General features: G+C 38.7%; 1 protein-coding gene across 8 annotated transcripts in view; it reads right to left on the bottom strand.

The window, feature by feature from the left end:
* The window catches only part of LOC134224638 (uncharacterized), a 196,217-nt gene that overhangs the window by 65,928 nt on the left and 110,909 nt on the right, over positions 1 to 19,380 (bottom strand). The gene's annotated exons all lie outside the window — the stretch shown is intronic.

Raw genomic sequence — 19,380 nt, 5'->3', positions numbered from 1 at the left:
ACACATCTGCGGATGGTAATACGTTCAGTGGTTATTAGAAGCCAAGTCCATGCTCATTTCCCTTATGACACATTTGACCGGAATTTTCAAACATGAACATTTCATATGGTTAAATTAAACTTTTAATCTGTTCCAGATTCAGATTCAGATACAAAAATCATGGACCGAAAATCGTTGATAGACCTATATGGAAACAAAATCTTAGGGCAATTATGTTTCTTTGTGTCCAAAGCTACCAAAGGTGGTTGAGAAATACTTTGTTCAATTTAATTTGACCAGATCATATCCACGGGCTATGTCATATAAGTATTAGATAACATTGAAATTGGTGATCCCAACTTGATTCTCATATTTCGCCCGAAACACAAACCGTTTAAAAAGGTGTCAAATTGTGATACGCTAATGGTGCAATCCCGTTAATGTTTCTTTGGTTATCTGTCAAAACCAGTCATTCGCCGCAGGGGGTTTCGAGTCAGTTAGCTTAAAGTGGTGTTTTCACTATAACACCCGAAGCGAAACTGAGACCCACTGACCTGGGGCGGTACGGGTCGCCAGGTTGGTCACTAGCTAGAGGCAATGCTATAAAAAGAGAGCTAATTGATTAATTTTTGAGCTCTACCATCCACATGCTCTGGCGACGTTTATGAATCACGCAAAACATGTATTAGCTTTTGGCAGTTGCTTGTCTGCTTTAGTTTTACGATTCTGATTTTGGGGGTCTGTTTCGGATGCCACCTCCCCCCCACCATCATCACATGTGCTCGGATTTGCCACCAAGTTATGAACGCTGCGATGCGGTGCGGTTAGGAGTGAAGGTATAATGGACGCAGCACACACTACTCATTAGCGGGGTTTATGAGATGTGACGCTCTTGCGATTGCCACATATATAAAGAAGGTGATTGAAGCTTGCTGCTCTTGTTCACAAAGACTAAAAACAACTGTGTGACAGTTTAAGAAGGACAACTGATTCGACAGACCTGATTGATGAAATGCCGTGGCATCGAGGGCGAACACTATTCTAATTAGTAATAATAATATTATTGTGCTTTCCTCACTGTATCTGAAGAACGATAAATATGTCAAATTTGTATAAAATACAACTTTTGTAACCTGTTATTGATTACAGAAGTAGATATGTGTGAATTTAATTCAGCCTTATTAGTTTAAATAGAAATAGATAGGGTTATTTATACTTATTGGGTTGGAACGAATGAAGTTTAGAATAAAATTAAACTTATTTTTTATTTCTCATTGATAAAACTCATTTGGTATAGAGTTATAGAAAATACTTTTCATCATCTTATTCTTCGGTAGAGCCACATTCCAACTGGAACATGGCCTGCTTCTAAACTTAGTAGGCTATTAGTCCTCAGTTATTAATTGAAAGCCCTTTAATGCCCACCATTGCATGGATACAAATATTATTGGATTATTGGATTTGACGATTTTCGACGAAATTTCGCCATGGACGCAATTGCCAGATTTCCTTTAAAAGAAGAAAACAAAATTATTTTCCCAATACCGCTGTTTGCCTTAATTTCAAACAGTAAAATCAGCGTTAGAACTTTATTTATAGGTGTATCGTTGCGCCGGAATTACTCTGAATTCTGAAATTGGTAATGGTATTGGTCTATGATATTACATACCTTTTGGTTCTGTGAGAAGATAGCGAGCTGCCCAGATTATTTCTCGCCATATATGAATGCTGTTGGATCTCCTGCATTCCGCGGTATCATAAAACCAAAGCAGCGCCGAAGTTTGAATTTGGAGACACGATTGTGTTCTCTACGATTCCTTTCAAATCCATAGCATGCTGAAAATTGACGTTTCAAATCAATATTTGTTGACCTAACAAACAATGAAAATGCAGAGCTTACTTGATATTTTTTCAAAAGTTAGTTTGACTTTGAATCGCAAGTTTGCGCTGCTGTCGTAACAGTCTGTTCTCCAAAAGGTAGTATGGGACTTGGAGGAGTGGACTATCTTGTACTTAAATATCTTTGATGGATATGTATCTTGTGTGGCATGTACAATGAATAAACTATGCCCAGGGTGTCGAGAAAGTTTCCAACCCAAAAACATCCTAGACCGGACAGAGAATCGAACTCGCCATCTCCAGCTTGGCAATCCTATGCCTTAGCTTGCAAGGGTACTGTAGATCCCAGCAAATAGTTTTGTATACATTTCTATTAGCTGAAATTATATTAGGTACTTTTATCGCTGGTGATAACTGGAGGTTGAGAAAACGCATTATATTGCTTTTCTTCGATATTTAGCAATTATTGCTTCGAAAAGGGGGTAACCTCAAGACCCGTAAACCGTTTTTTTTTTAAATTTTAACCCGGGAATGCATATTCTAACTCCAGGTCTTAGTTTTGAAATGGGAACTGCGGACTCCAACGATACCAATGTTCAATATATTTTGCTTGAAACCCGCGAACTTCCTCTCAGTATTTAATTCACAAGTTACAATTTTCTCACATTGAATTATAAAAGACAGAATCACCGTCTTCGACCAGAAATCGCACAGACTGAACACTTAACAACTAGCATGAGACAACGGATAGGACATTCACATACCAGGGTTCGTAAGGCTCACTCAATCTCAGGAGCACATGATTTTCCCTCACGAAAGTTTTCGGGGAGAAATCGCTTTTCGGGAAAGAAAAATAGCCTGGAGAGTGATAACAATTTTTCGCTCACTTCGATTGCCGCTAAACGTTGGTTTGCTCTTTTTCTTTGATATTCGAGTCTTTTCGTGGCATCATCAATGCAAATGGTAGTAGCTTATGTGGAACAAATAACTTAACGCTTTCATACAGATAGCGTGGTGGTGTGGCTAAAGTAAGCGCATCCCAACAGCTATTATTGTTACTATTCTGGGTTCGAATCCCGGCGCGGCCATACAATTTTGTAATTGTTCTGCGATAATTCTCGCGAAAAGTGAGTGAGAGGTAAAAGTAATGAAACGAAAAAGGATTTTCATCTAATAGGCAAGAATTTCGTTCATCTTCCAATGCTAATTCTAGAGAAAAGATTGATGGGTGAAAGATGATCCTCAACATAAACAACGAAACAAGATTTTCCCTTGGCCCGAAAAACGATTGCTTTGGTTTCATTGAAACGAAAAGTCGAAACCCTGCATAACACCCAGTGGACCAGTGGAGAACTTTTCGCTTCACGAAAAGTTTTCTCCTTACCGGGGTAGGAATCAAACCCACACTCCAGCACATGCGTTTAGACGATTGATAGCCACGAAGCCCACATTGAATTATCATTGTGTTTATATTTTTTAAATTAATTGCAAAGATTTCGTCGTCCGTCACGGCATACAAAAACAAGGCACTATCGACACGTACTTAAACATCAATTTTCACTGTAAACAATTGACGTCACTGATATCGCTGCTAGAGACGAGTTTGGCCTTCTTTTGCACTCGTTCATACTGCGATAGCAATCACGTCACTTTTGAACTGTCATTTTCTTTACGAGCCTACCTTGATTCTGTATACCGTGGTCGTCCGTGAAGGGCCCTGTTTTCAAATATTGCAAATTTCTGCCCAAACGCGAAATGCAAAGATCTTGCGAGAAGTTTCCAACCAAAATGCAAGCAGCGAGCTATCATTTTTTTATGTCAATACCTAGCCTTCCTATAGACTTGAAAGAGAAGGACGATTAGACGTCAGCTGAGAGCTATCCGTTTATTTTCGTCGAGCTTTTTTTCGAAGCGCGCCAAAAACAGTGATGCCAGACTTTCAGGAATGAAATTGTATAAATACGACAATCAAAAAATTTTTTTTTGGAGTTAAATGTGTCGTGTTTTACCGGATATTTTACTGTTTTGAAAATTGGATATTTCTTATAATATAGTCTGGCTGAAAACCGAAGGTTTTGTTTGACTCCTCCAGGTCTGTAACATTTTTTTTTACGAAGTACAAAACAATTTTTTATTTTAATTGCCAACAACACTGGCTGCAAGATTTTCAGGCGTTCCTCAACATTTGCTGACCAGATTCCATGCATTTTGCCCTTCCAATGCAACCTGCAATATAAAAAATTGGCTACTTTGGTAAAAAAAACAAGGACCGTCTTGAGCAAAACACGTTAATCCTTCCTTGTGTTGATCACAAGATTTTCTCCGCCTTTCTCTTTCGATTAAACTAGCTTAGCTGAGTTTAGGTCATGATTTTATAAATTAAAGAAATGATATCATAAAGTGAGATGTTTTAAGAATTGTATTGGATCGCATTTTTGACTAAAATTAGAACTCCACCTAAATAATTTTCCATAAAAAAATTAAGAAAATTACCAATGGAGAAATCAGGATATAAGCAATAAATAAATCTAAAATTTCCGCAAACAGTTAGGAATTTTCCACAAAACAAAAATAAATTAGCACTTTTAAAAGCAAAATTGCAATTATAAAAGAAGAATTTTCCATAAAGAAATTAAAATGTTCCACGGAAAAAAATAGAAAATTTCCATAAATAAATCAATATTAGCTATAAGCAATTACAAAAATTTTCACGAAATAAATTTTGTTTCCGCAAAAAATTAAAAACCTTCCTCGAAAAAACCAATAAAGAGCTATAAAAAATATAAAAATTTCCATAAAGAAATATAAAAAGTAGAAGGTTGTAAGGACACGACCACCAATTGGACGTAGGATTACGTGAAGTGTAAAAAATTTTATTTTGAAATTCTGAATATGTTCCCTGGCGTTGATATTGCGGTATTGCGGACAGTGCCCTTGTTATGTTGGCAGTGTCTATGCATTTAAAGGTATTGTTTAATCCAGGGCTAACAATAGTCATTCTCGTCGTATGAAGAAAGCAAAAAAAATTAGTCTTCGTCATAACATTGCACGACGCAACACCTATTTGTTTTCTTCGCGCCGCATGCGTGCCACGACGATAGTCGGGTAACCAAAAGTTTCGTCTTCACTTCTTCACACAATTGATTGCACGTCATTATAGATGGACTGGTTAAAAACATAATGGCGTCTCAAATAAACAAATAGTAGGAACTTTGGTAACATAAATGTATCGATAACATTCATAACGCTTTCATACGTTACTTTAAACTCATTATTATAAAGGATTAATAAATCTTCGCATGGCAGCTGCCGTTTGAAGAATAACGGTATGAAGTCTTCGTTCTTCAATGTCGTCATGACGATTTGGTTACACGACGACAGCCAACGTTGTGCGCGTCATTGACGATGTGTAGGGCAGCAATGAAGACACGGCAACTCGTCGCTACTGTGGATTTCGTGCCATGACGATGACTATTGTCAGCCCTGGTTTAATCCTTCCGATACCCGCAGCCGCATGATTTTCATGGCCATATCCAAAATATGCTCCGGTCTCGCGCCCGTCGATCCCGCACCTCGCTAGTACCCATCATGAACGCTGTCACAGGGACCCCACGGTTGAAGCATCTCGGATGTCCAAGATAAATCATATTGTCTATCCGGAACAAAGTTATTGCGCTTTTTATACCGAAGTTGGATTTTTCTCCAGAGAAAGGCAATTTACTCAACATCGGAAATAGTGCGCCGGATTCCCCTAAAGATGCGTTAAACAACGCATCAATTAGTTTGACATATAAAACTTCGGAAGAAAGTTCGGTTCGGAAGTCCTGACTTCCGAATTCTAAGTTGGTGCTACACCGACAATATCGGGGAAAGACAGCTCCTCAGCAAACTCATCATAGATAATGGAAAGCGGTTTCTGATTTTGTGCCGGTGCAAGTTCCAGACACTTGTCTTCATTCCACATGAGTGTATGTTGTTGTCCAATCATCATTTCATTGTCATCAACATTGTCAAGCAGTTTAAAATATTACACAGGATTTTGTTTTTACACGATTTTTTTTCGCTCGTATTTTTGATCGTGTGACTTCAATTCACCACCAAACTCTTCGCAACATGTTTCAAAAAATCCAGAATAAATCGAAGAAAAATCACATGATAATTAATATGCGTTAAACATTTAGGATGAGTGGAAAATTGAGAAAATGTAAATCGTGTAAAAACAAAATCCAGTGTACTTCATTTTAATTGTGTTTCATCCGCTAGAGATTATTTAGTAATTTATTGAAAGCTCTAGGAATTCTTTGAAATGGTATTCCTGAGAATATTCTAATAAGTGTGATAATGCATTGATTGTAATCTCGATATTTTGGGTAGTTTTCTTGGCATGCAGGCTTGATTTCAGAGTCCACACAGGGTTTTACTACTGCCCATGACAGTAGTATAAGAAAAAAAAAACTGTTTTGAGTTTACTCCAGTATTTTCATCCGAAATTCTTCCGAAAATTTATTGGAATATTCATTCAGGTGTTATTTCTGAAACATACCAGAAATTGTTTCAAAGAATCCTTCAGACATTTTTTTTCATATTCCAAGTAAATAGTTAAGAATCATCAAAGCATCTCGAAAAATCGAAGAGATTTATGCAATCTATATTCAGAACGTACTGGAAATTCACAATGATTGCTGAATGTTCTTTAGATCTTTCTGAAAAACTGACATATAAATAAAAAATGTGATATTCTACACAAAGCAAATGACGAAATTCAAAAGTGTTTCTTGAGTGATTCACTCCAAGTAGCTTCGATCTATAATTTTTGTAAGTCTATAAGAATACCTAACACCTATGTTCGACTACTGTCTGAGCAGTATAGATTGCTAAATATCCATAAAAGTTCTCAAAAATTCCCTACGAATTTCCCTGATTCGTGAATTTCTGAAAGATTCAAAACAACTACAATATTGTAGATGCAAATAATTACTTGCATAGTTATTAGTTATGTTAATAAACACTGTTAGTCTTTAAAGTTATTCTGCTACAGCCAATCAATAGAAGGCTTTCTTTCTATATTGCAAAATTGTAAGATGAATGCTGATACATACTTCAAATATAGACCCTTGCTCAATCTTTCCGTTCCGTAAAAGGCCAAGTTCAAAATACCGTCGGTAATATTCTTGCGGCCGAATTTATTCCATTGGATTGCTGGATAAAATTCGACTTTAACAGTCATTTTCTTGAAACTTAAGAAATGGAATCGATTTGATCCAGGTAAGTAACCTAATGGCTTTGAAAAAATCTAATTGTTGGGCACGCCAACTGAAGACTTAAGAAGACTCTCTAACATTCCAGGAGGAATTCCTGGATAAATTTCTGGGGGAATTCGCTGAGCAATTTTGGAGGAAATTCCCGGAGGAATTTCTGAAGGAACTCCCGGAGGAATTCCCAGAGGAATGCCTGAACGAATTCTCAGAGGAATTCCCGGAGGACTTCCCAGAGGAACTCCTGGAGAAATTCCCGGAGGAATCCTGTAAAAATTGCCGGTAGAATTCCTGAGGGGTTTTTTGGAGGAATTGCTGTAGGAATTTACAGAGGAATACCTGACTGGAAACTCGAAGAAATTCATGGAAGAATTTCCGCAAGGATGCGTGGATGAATTCAAGGTAGAGGACGTCTTTCGAAAAAAAAATTGTGTTAGTCACGACCAGAATGCCTTATTTAAGAAGATTCACTAACATTCTGAGAAGACTCTCTAACATTCCAGGAGGAATTCTTGGGGGAATTGCTGATGGAATTTCTGAAGAATCTGAATTTAGAAATATTTTCGAAGGAATTCTTGGAAGAATTCACGGAGGAATTCCCGGAGCAGGTCTTGAAGGAATTCGTGTAAGAATTCCCGGTGGAATTTCTGGAGGATTTTTTGAAGTAATTTCCAGAGGAATATAATACCTGACTTAAATCTCGAAGAAGTTCATGGAAGAGTTTCCGGAAAAGAAATTCATGAATGAACTCCTAAAGGAATTTGCAGAATAATTGCTGAAGGAGGTCTAGGGGGAAAAAATCCAGAGGAATTTTTGAAGAAATAACTGGAAGATTTCCCGGTTAAATCCTCCTGCATCCGTTCACAGAAGTCCTTCTTTATTTCCTCTCGGAATTCCTGCAGAAATTATTTCAGAAGCTTCAGACATTGTTCTTGGATTTTTCCATGAAGTCTAAAAAGGAATCCCGGAGGAATAGCTGAAAGAAAATATTGAAGGACTATATCAGAGGTATTGGAAAGAATTTCAGAAGGAATAGTTAGAATTATTCCTGTGGATACAAAGAAATTAATAGATGCATGGTCAAACCATTCATTCTGTGGGTTACTGAAAGAATTCGTACATTATTTACAGGAAATCTCGCTTAACTTTTCAAAAGGGCATAAGTAACATTTTTTTCATGAATTAATTTTAATATTGCATTCAACAGACCCATATGAAAGCTTTTGATTGCACTACCCAAATTAATTCATGAAACAAATGTTACTTAGGTCCTTTTGAAAAGTTAAGCGAGAAACCATATAAGGAGCCACTAGAATTCCCTCGGCGTGAATGCACTCCAACAATGTGAAATACCGTAAAAAAAAAAACAAATATAACTAGAATTCCCGAAGCAACATACTGGAGAAGTTTCTTCGGAAACTTCTTGAAGAATCTCCGAAGAAGTTTCTCTAGGACACCTTCACGGATATACGAAGGAATTCTTTTTAGAAGATCTTATGATGGAATGCCATAAATATTCTAGAAGATCTGCTGGTTTAATGTCTGGAGGAATATCCTAAGGTTGTTCTGGAGTAGTACCTTACCTGGAGGTATCTCCAAAGGAGTGAGCACACTCGGGGTAGTCAATATCTACCTCATACAAATTGTATTATTATTTTTTTTTATCATATAGCTCATACCTTATCACGGTATTTGGACCAGATGCTACCTTGTAATATATTAAAATTGGTCTATACCTCTTGTACAACTTCTTGTTTACGGCGCCCGTATAAGGCTTGTGTCCTTGGCGGGGGCCAACCTGGCTAACCGTATGTTACGGCGCTGAAAGCAACCATTGTATTGTAATATAACAATATCATATTACTTTACTATAATACCTGTATAAGAAGCTTACATTTCTTGTATCAAAACCTTGCAGAATATTTTATGCAATAATTGTGAGATTTTTTGAGTGTAAAAAATCTGAAAATTCCATCGATACAAATACGAGAACGATCTTTGCGGTGAAACCCTACGGAATCCTATTCCAAATTTACCTCTCAACTTCAAAAGCACAGATCTCAACAAAAATCGGACTGAAATCCACTTTTTTGTTGTAGCATGCGTGAAAAGATTGGTTTAGAGTTGTGTTGATTCTTTATTTAGATTTGTGCATACAAAAATGCGAGGTAAGGATTGACCCGGCCATTGTGACAGCCATCGTAGATGTTATTAAGGGTATAGGCGCTCTCACTAGTTATAGGTAGGAACTGGGGGGTTCCTATGAAATTTGAAGGCATCTGATCTATATTGCAAGTAGCAAAACTGAGGACATCGCTTCGCCACAACTGCGACGTTGCATTTTAGTCAAGGATGCTCAAATGCGAGTCACGATGATGGATTAGCAGAAAATTTATTTCCTGGTCGTAGGTGTACATTGTTGATTGATCAATCATAAAGAAGGTGTGAAGGATGACGAAGATTCACATGCAGATAATTGCCTTTGTCATCCCATGGTTTTCGCTTCGAAGAAGACGGCATTTATTTAAATTATTTTCTTGATGTGTGAATAAAGATATGCATGCATATCTTCGGCCACATAGGGGAAAGGATACTAAGCGTGAACAATGATGGTATCAAAAATGATGATTGATATCATGTCATTAACAAATTGGAAGCAGCACCACTTAACACTGTATTTCATTAATGTTGTTGAGTACCGTCGTTCGGGGTGACATTGGGCCTAGGGGGTAAGATTGGGCCAAAAACGAAAAATGTTTCAACTCCTAATATCTCAGAAACTGTTACAAATTTTGATGAAAACTTCAAACGGTTCGAAATTATATTAAAATTCACGTCTAGGAAATCACAAAACAAATTCCAAGAACTAATTGTGCTCGTACGATAATGCTTGGAATTTGAATGTAAAACTATTGAGCGAATGAACCCGTATTAAAATAGTGTCAATAATGCCCCACAAATCTATTACATAACTAGTTTTTAGATCGATGGATACCTGGTTATCATGTTACGATAATCTGTTGTTGTTTTATCGAATTTTATTAATATTTATATAACGGTTCTGGTTTTTCGTAGCAACGAGCAATGCACTCAAAAAAGGGGTGAGATTGGGCCAAGCATTCAGTTGATTTGCCTTACATAGTTGGTAAGAGCCGTAATGTAGGAATGAATTTTGAATGAACGATTGAATCGTTTCATCGTCACCGCTGAACTATTTCATTTGGCTCAATGTCACCCCCTGTGCGGGGAGAGAATGGGCCAATTTTGAACAACATATAACTTTGAAGAATTTCCATAATTCATTGATTTTTCCCCACACAGCGGTAAATTTATTGTTCAAGCTTGTACCAAACTAATTAAAACTTGATTCCAATGTTAACTACTAGAGCTTTGTAACATTTACTTGGAGCATACCATATTTTGGCCCAATGACACCCCCGTTGGCGGTACTTCCAAAATCTGACAGTAATATATTTTTCTATCAATTGTCTGTCAATTGAATAATTTTAAGTGTTATAACGTGCCACAACAACATAAAATAAAAAAAAAAAAACAAAATAATCCACCTAGCGTTGATGCATCATAATGCATAATGCTGAGTACAAAACAGTGTGTCCCACATTTGTTCTACACATACACATAAATACATACATACAGACATCACCTCAATTCGTCAAGCGTCGAGCTGATATAACACAATGTTTCTCCGGGCCTTCTATCAAAAGTTCTGTTTTGAAGCAATGCTATAGCCTTTACATATACTTAGTATACGAGAAACGCAAAAATGTCTGGGCAAAACTAAGTAAATAATAATAATCTCTATGATGATCAGAACAATTAGCACTTGTGTGTCACAAACCATTCCCACGGTGACTTCCTTCTGTTCCAAATTTAACAAATGAACACTGTATGGCTGTTTATTACTACAGCGTTAACTTCAACACGTCTGTATTGTGATTCTCATTCAAATCGATTAGGAATCAGCTATTGATTTTTGAATCAATCTTTCATCACAAAGCGGTGTCTTTGTTCTGAAGAATCATAAGGGTTCCCAATTTGCAAGTATTTCGAGGCCAACTAAAGTTTTGGATGCTTCTTGTGTTATTTGTTCAATTATAAAATATTCATTTTTATTTCCATTGAAAATATGTAAACTGGTATCTATTTTATATAATTTCAAATTTAGCTAGAAAATTTATCTCTGAAAAATAAGAAGTTGTTAGTCGCTAACATTTAGGTAGTTATTGATGCACTGTACTGTGCAGTAGGTCTAATTCCGAACGCATTACTCATTACTACAGGCGGACTAATTACCCGTCTAAGTTGGATCAGCCTGCAGCTACTATATATTAAAGTGGCTGAAATTAGCATTAGAATTAGCATTAAGCAGCTCACACAAATTCGTAGGTGATGCAAGCCTGGACTATTGTATAAGAGTAGCATCACTTTCATCCCTTATCACAGATATTGACTTGAGACCAATCACAATCTCTTAGATAGTAGAAATGCACTCTCCAATAGTCGAGATCTGTCATGGCCACGTCCTTACGAATGCTGAGGAAGAGGAAGGATGGTTAGTTGAGTACCTTCTTAAGAAAGATGCAGAGAACTCTACGACTTCTCATAGATGTCACGGGAGGTTTTTGAATTGTTGGTGTGGAAGGTTATAACAGTAGGAATCGTTTTGGTAGAACATGAAACACATGAAGAACTAAGCTTAGCTCTGACTGACTGTACATATCAATGGTTGCTACTCCGTGATTGATCAGAACTGGTGCAAATTGCACTTTACCATCTGTTCTCAAAGTGCACGTTTTAGCAGCTCGCAAATGTTGACCAACAACTACGCCAGCTAAGTCCTCACAGCCGGTTGGGAAAGGGAAGGAATGTTAGTATGTGGTGATTGTTGCTACTAAAAACCGAGAATACCTCTGCATCTCCACAATAACTACGGGAAGGAAGTTGGGTGGGGTAATCAGTAACATAGATCGGGATTTACCATGGAAAGTGATGTAATCTATGCAACTTCTATACAACAGTATTAGCATTTCTCTAAATATTGATTTTCAATAACTTCAGAAGGTAAAGTCCGATCGGTCCAACATTCAATAACAAACCATTAGTGTTGAGCTAAATTGAACATTTCAAAAACACTATAATTAAGGCTAAAAAAACAAACAATGGGACGGAATTCCCCCGAAATTTTTCCACAAAATAAATATTTTTTTCCATAAAATATTAGAAATTTTCCTGAAAATAATCAATAAAGAACAATAGAAAAGTAGTAAAATTTACATAAAAAATACAAAAAAGCCATAAAGTTTCCATTTTCCATTAACTTCAAAAGCTTTTAAATAAGGGGTCTTCTTTGGGAAAATGCTCAGTTTTAATGCTTTTTTATATTTCTTCATGAAAATTTTAATATTTTTTTTGCTCTTTATTGATTTCTCGCTTAACTTTTCAAAAGGTCCTAAGTAACATTTTTTTCATGAATTAATTTGAGTACAGCAATCGAAACCTTTCATGTTTTTCTGTTGATTGCGCTATTCAAATTAATTCATGAAAAAATGTTACTTAGGTCCTTTTGAAAAGTAAAGCGAGATTTTTTCGAGGAAAGTTTTTATTTTTTGTGGAAAAACAATATGGAAAATTGTGGAAAATATTGTAATTGTTTATTGTTAATATTGGTTTGTTTATGGAAATTTTGGGTTTTTTTTTTACCCTTCCTTCGGAAGTGTCTATAATTTCACTTTGTATGCGTTACGCAGGTGTGTTACGTATTAATCTATCAAGAAATCTCGTGAATTATTAAATAAAATGTATGGTATTTGAAACAAATTCACTTTGACATTAAAAATATAATTATAACAAATTATATGATATGCAATTATGCCTATTTTCTTATTTGTTTCAAAGAAACAAATGATTTTAATTGAGGAACATATAAAAGCATGTACAAAAAAATCTTCTCAGAAAAGCAAAAACGTAAAAATTGAAAGGGATTTCAAAAATTTCTTCAGTGGAAGCTAGATAGCAAATGTGAGCATGTTTTGAGACACTAATAGATCAATTGTATGCATGTATGTGTGCGTATGTGTGCAAATTCTGAAATTTACTACCATAAAAATCTCGCTCATTTTTAAGGTATTGAACAAGTTTAGTTTTACCAAATTAGGCATCCATAAGGCGAAATATGTGTTATTATTGAACGCTATTGAGTTTCGCTCAAATCAATGACTGATTTAGTTAGTTCTGGATTAATAAGGCAAAGACAAAGGTGCTGTTTGAACGAGATGGCGCCACAACATTTAAAGTAAAATGAATTTCCTTGTATGGACAAATCATCCGTTCTCATTAACTACGCAACGCATCAATATGAAACCTAGGTCAAAAAGCAACAAATAATTTTTAGATTTTTGTTCCCACGACTTGTTTTACAGTTCTAAACAATAAAAGAGATTTCATTGTACCTCCATACTAAATTCTAGCTGTATACTTTCAATTTCTTCAAGACTGTTCTCCACCTCGTGTGTGTGGAAGGAACATTGAAAGCTTACGATATCGAACAGCAGATGTCACTAGTGTATATGCAATATTACATTGATACAAACACACAGCAACACCACCTGTCGCCTGATAATGGAAATATTGCAATTATACCGTCAGGTTTAGTGGCTGTTGTTAAAATATTTAGGAAGGGCCTCAAGCGGAATTTTTGCTAGAACGCAACTGACGATCTCCTATTAATATCGAGGTCTCTGGAAATTACGAGTACAATATATGCAACCAGCGTTACGAAAGTTACTAACCATGTCAACCATAGTTATACAATCCGACGAGCGCCTTATAGATAGGCAGCATGAAGTACAGTACGTTATCATTCGTTGAGTTGTCACTCAACCCATGACATCCGCCTTTGGGTAGGCAATTATTTTGCACTTTCACGGTAAATCGCCGTGGGAAGCTGAGTAGTTTTATCTCGTTTTAAATACTGGAGTCTGGAAAAAAATCCTTATAACTAAGGAAGGGTCAAAATCTCACTGTAGGTGGATTAATCTGGGTTTTTTCGTAGAACATTTTGATTTCCTTATGGAAAATTTTTCTTTTATAATTGAAAGTTTTGCTTTTAAAATTGCTATTTAAGGTTTGTTCTGTGGAAAATTCTCAATTGTTTGTGGAAATTTGGCCTTAGTTGTAGAAATTTCATAATAATTTATTGATCTTACCTTTATTTCTTTATTGGTAATTTCCTATTTTTTTATGGATTTTTTTTTGATTTTTCAGGTTTCACGTAAATACGCCTAGAACACAGAAAAATGTATAAACTTTATTATTTCAATCAATTATGTCTAAATAATTCTTAAAACCTGCATAAAATGTTCGTACAATATCGATCTATAAAACGAGGGTACCCATAACTGAACCAATGAAGGAGCCTTCAACCGAATTTTGTAGCCTTTTTGGAATGTAATGAATAAAAATTTCTCCATTGAACCTCAAAATAGACTAAATTTACTGTAAAAATACGCTTTGAAGCTCACTTATTCATTTGAATCAGCGGACCTCAACCTGGGGTACAGGTATCCCTGGGGGTACCTTCACCGCCCCAGGAAGTACCTCGAACAAAAATGCGTTATGATGGATGTATTACAATTCCAATAAAAAGTTATTGACAATGTTTTGATATTTTCTATTCTGAGTATGGTGATCAATAAACTTAAAACTTTTGAATCCTATCCACCATAAGCAGTACAGTGTATGAAGGGCTGTTGGACACAATAACAAAAGAACAAAACGTCGAATGGACAAATTCACAAGATGACAAAATATTGATTAAAATGCTTCCGAACTAAAATCTAGAATCTAAAGGTTCGGTAGACTCCAGCTGAGAGACATGAAGGCCTTTTTTTCCGAAATGTTCAGTAGCTGCGTTGCAAGAAGCTTGAAATCCTCTTTTCAAAAGGCTCCTTCCGAAGCAATTTCGTCAGCGTCCTTTCACGAGGCTCGGAAGCCTTTTGCCAATAGGCTCGGAAGCCTCCAGCCAAGAGGCTTCGAAGCTTCCTGCCAAGAGCCTAGGAAGTCTCCTGCCCAAAGGGTCGGAAGTCTCCTGCCAAGTATTTCGGAAGCCTCATTTCAAGAGGCTCGGAAGCTTCCATTCAAGAGGCTCGGAAGCCTCCATTCAAGAGACTCGGAAGCCTCCTTTCAAGACAAGACGCTTGGAAGCCTCCGTTCAAGATGCTCGAATGCCTCGTTTAAAGAATTCTTCGAAATTCTTCTATCAAGAGGTTGCAAGCCTCGTTTCGAGAGGCTCAGAAACTTTCTTTCAAGAGACTGTTTTCAGTAAGCGCGGAAGCCTCCTTTCAAGAGGCTCGGAAGTCTCCTTTCAAGAGGCTCGGAAGTCTCCTTTCAAGAGGCTCGGAAGCCTCCTTTCAAGAGGCTCGGAAGCCTCCTTTCAAGAGGCTCGGAAGCCTCCTTTCAAGAGGCTCAGAGCCTCCTTTCAAGAGGCTCAGAAGCCTCCTTTCAAGAGGCTCAGAAGCCTCCTTTCAAGAGGCTCAGAAGCCTCCTTTCAAGAGGCTCAGAAGCCTCCTTTCAAGAGGCTCAGGCTTCCTTTCAAGAGGCTCAGGAAGCCTCCTTTCAAGAGGCTCAGGCCTCCTTTCAAGAGGCTCAGAGCCTCCTTTCAAGAGGCTCAGAAGCCTCCTTTCAAGAGGCTCAGAAGCCTCCTTTCAAGAGGCTCAGGCCTCCTTTCAAGAGGCTCAGAGCCTCCTTTCAAGAGGCTCAAGCCTCCTTTCAAGAGGCTCAAGCCTCCTTTCAAGAGGCTCAAGCCTCCTTTCAAGAGGCTCAGAAGCCTCCTTTCAAGAGGCTCAGAAGCCTCCTTTCAAGAGGCTCAGAGCCTCCTTTCAAGAGGCTCAAAGCCTCCTTTCAAGAGGCTCAAAGCCTCCTTTCAAGAGCTCAAGCCTCCTTTCAAGAGGCTCAAGCCTCCTTTCAAGAGGCTCAAGCCTCCTTTCAAGGCTCAAGCCTCCTTTCAAGAGGCTCAGGCCTCCTTTCAAGAGGCTCAGAAGCCTCCTTTCAAGAGGCTCAGAAGCCTCCTTTCAAGAGGCTCAGAAGCCTCCTTTCAAGAGCTCAGGAAGCCTCCTTTCAAGAGGCTCAGAAGCCTCCTTTCAAGAGGCTCAGAGCCTCCTTTCAAGAGGCTCAGAAGCCTCCTTTCAAGAGGCTCAGAAGCCTCCTTTCAAGAGCTCAGAAGCCTCCTTTCAAGAGGCTCAGAAGCCTCCTTTCAAGAGAGGCTCAAGCCTCCTTTCAAGAGGCTCAGAAGCCTCCTTTCAAGAGGCTCAGAAGCCTCCTTTCAAGAGGCTCAGGAAGCCTCCTTTCAAGAGCTCAGGCCTCCTTTCAAGAGGCTCAGAAGCCTCCTTTCAAGAGGCTCAGGAAGCCTCCTTTCAAGAGGCTCAGAAGCCTCCTTTCAAGAGGCTCAGAAGCCTCCTTTCAAGAGGCTCAGAGCCTCCTTTCAAGAGCTCCAGAAGCCTCCTTTCAAGAGCTCAAGCCTCCTTTCAAGGCTCAGAGCCTCCTTTCAAGAGGCTCAGAAGCCTCCTTTCAAGAGCTCAAGCCTCCTTTCAAGAGGCTCAGAGCCTCCTTTCAAGAGGCTCAGAAGCCTCCTTTCAAGAGCTCAGAAGCCTCCTTTCAAGAGGCCTGGAAGCCTCCTTTCAAGAGGCTCAGAGCCTCCTTTCAAGAGGCTCAGAAGCCTCCTTTCAAGAGGCTCAGAAGCCTCCTTTCAAGAGGCTCGGAAGCCTCCTTTCAAGAGCTCAGGCCTCCTTTCAAGAGAGCTCAGAAGCCTCCTTTCAAGAGGCTCAAAGCCTCCTTTCAAGAGAGCTCAGAGCCTCCTTTCAAGAGCTCAGAAGCCTCCTTTTAAGAGGCTCAGGAAGCCTCCTTTCAAGAGGCTCGGAAGCCTCCTTTCAAGAGGCTCGGAAGCCTCCTATCAAGAGGCTCGAAGCCTCCTTTCAAGAGGCTCGGAAGCCTCCTTTCAAGAGGCTCGGAAGCCTCCTTTCAAGAGGCTCGGAAGCCTCCTTTCAAGAGGCTCGGAAGCCTCCTTTCAAGAGGCTCGGAAGCCTCCTTTCAAGAGGCTCGGAAGCCTTCTTCCAAGAGGCTCGGAAGCCTTCTTCCAAGAGGCTCGGAAGCCTCCTTTCAAGAGGCTCGGAAGCCTCCTTTCAAGAGGTTAGGAAGCCTCCTTTCAAGAGGCTCGGAAGCCTTCTTTCAAGAGGCTCGGAAGCCTCCTTTCAAGAGGCTCGGAAGCCTCCTTTCAAGAGGCTCGGAAGCCTCCTTTCAAGAGGCGCTGAAGCAGCTTTCCAAGATACAGCAGCAGCTTTTCAAGAGACTTGGAAGCAGCTTCCCAAGAGAGTTGGAAGCAGCTTTTCAAGAGATTTGGAAGCCCCCTATGAAGAGGCTTGGTAGCATCATTTCAAGATCCTTGGAACCCCCTATCAGAAGGCCTTCTTGCAAGATATTGAGATGCGTTCTTTCAAGATTCTCCGAAGCCTCATCTTAAAATGCTCGAAAGCCATTTTTCAAGAGAATCGGAATCATACTTTCAGGAGCTTCAGGCTTGGAGGCCTCCAAAAGTCCTTGAAGTCTTGCGAAAAACTTGTTGTATGAAATTAATTTGAATCGGAAAGTTTCACGGAATAACGAATATTCCTGACAATTTGTTTGATAGTTATATATCCCGTTAGTTTCTTGGTTCTTTATTAATATATCTTATAAAGTACGCTCTATATCTTATAAGGGGGCCCTCCTTTTCTGGGCATAAAAGTATCATCGTGTTAGCCTCATGATATACGAATGCAAAAATGGTAACTTTGCTTTGGAAACCTCGCGGTTAATAAGGCGGCAATATCCCAGTGGGCGATGTAATGCCAATTAGAAAAATAAGAAGATAAAGTACGCTTATTTTCATTTTCAGCGAAAAATGGGGGGTACCTCAATGAAAGCCTAAGTTCGAAAGGGTGCCTCTCAAGCAAAAGGTTGAGAACCGTTGATTTAAATAACTTTACTTTATGACATTCACACAGAGGAAAAAAGACCTTTCGTTTTGATTTTAACTTTGGTAAATAATGATTTGTTCATAGTACAAAGTAGAGGTGTCTATCAAAAGATACGTGGGAGTGTCCACAGCCAAACCTTTTCCCATACTAGTTGAAAATTTTCGATCTATAATTAAAAGAATATGATGAAGTATGAACATTTGCTTTAGGTAACCATTGAGCAAAAGAATAGCAGTTCTTTGCAGAGCTCTATCTGCTGCTTGAATTGTGTTCAGACCAAGTTCTTTCCTCTGTATCCTGCGAGTCCTCCTTAGCCGTGCGGTAGGACGCGCGACTACAAAGCAAGACCATGCTGAGGGTTCGATTCCCGGTCAGGTCTAAGAAACTTTTTGGGTTGGAAATTGTCTCGACTTCCCTGAGCATAAAAAGTATCACCATGTTAGCCATGTCATGATATACGAATGCAAAAATGGTGACTTGGCTTAGAAACCTCGCAAGTAATAACTGTGGGACAGCTTAATGAACACTTAGTTTCAAGGCGGCAATGTGGGGGATGTAATGCCATTAAGAAGAAGAATGGTGGGACGCCCAAAAGAAGAATGGAGTGATTGGATCGGTTGAATCACAATTGGTCGGGGATCAGCTAAACCGCACCAAGCGACTTTTTGACTGACTTGTGATCTTTTGTTCGGACAAGGACAACGAAAATTGTTTCATAACAATTCATAAGTACATTTATTGTAGGATTTCCTCAGTTATGGGGTTGAAAGATATCTGATACGAGTTGCGATCAATTAAATCTGTTAAACGAAAGCTTGGGCAGTAATTTTTCGTAAGCATTTGGTGCGATTTGGTTGAACCCCGACCAATTCGTCGTGGTAGGACGCAGTAAAAAATTCTTCTACTGCGCTGGTGCGGCGCCCGCAAAACTGGATCACAATTCTGCGTAGTGGGACGCCCGCATATAAAAAAGATTTTCCTCTACGTTGGTAGGACGCCAGCAAGAAGAATGGCGTGATTGGATTGGTGGGACGGCCATATGTAAGCATATTTTCCTCTGCGCTGATTTGACGCCTGGATGAAAAAATGGTGTAATTGTGGTTCGGAAGGATCATAATTCGAATGGTAGGGTGCCCAATGTTAAAGGTTTTTTTTCTCTTTGGTTTGGTGGAACGCCCGTAATAAGAAGGATTTAATGGTGGATAGGATGAATAACAATTCTTCGTGATGGGACGGCCGCATGTACGCCTATCTTTTTCAGCTTTTTTGCGAAACCC

The sequence above is a fragment of the Armigeres subalbatus genome, chromosome 3 (assembly GCF_024139115.2).
Source record: "Armigeres subalbatus isolate Guangzhou_Male chromosome 3, GZ_Asu_2, whole genome shotgun sequence".
Lineage (NCBI taxonomy): Eukaryota > Metazoa > Arthropoda > Insecta > Diptera > Culicidae > Armigeres > Armigeres subalbatus.
Note: the sequence above shows the minus strand (reverse complement) of the source record. Positions and strands in the feature narration are given on the sequence as shown.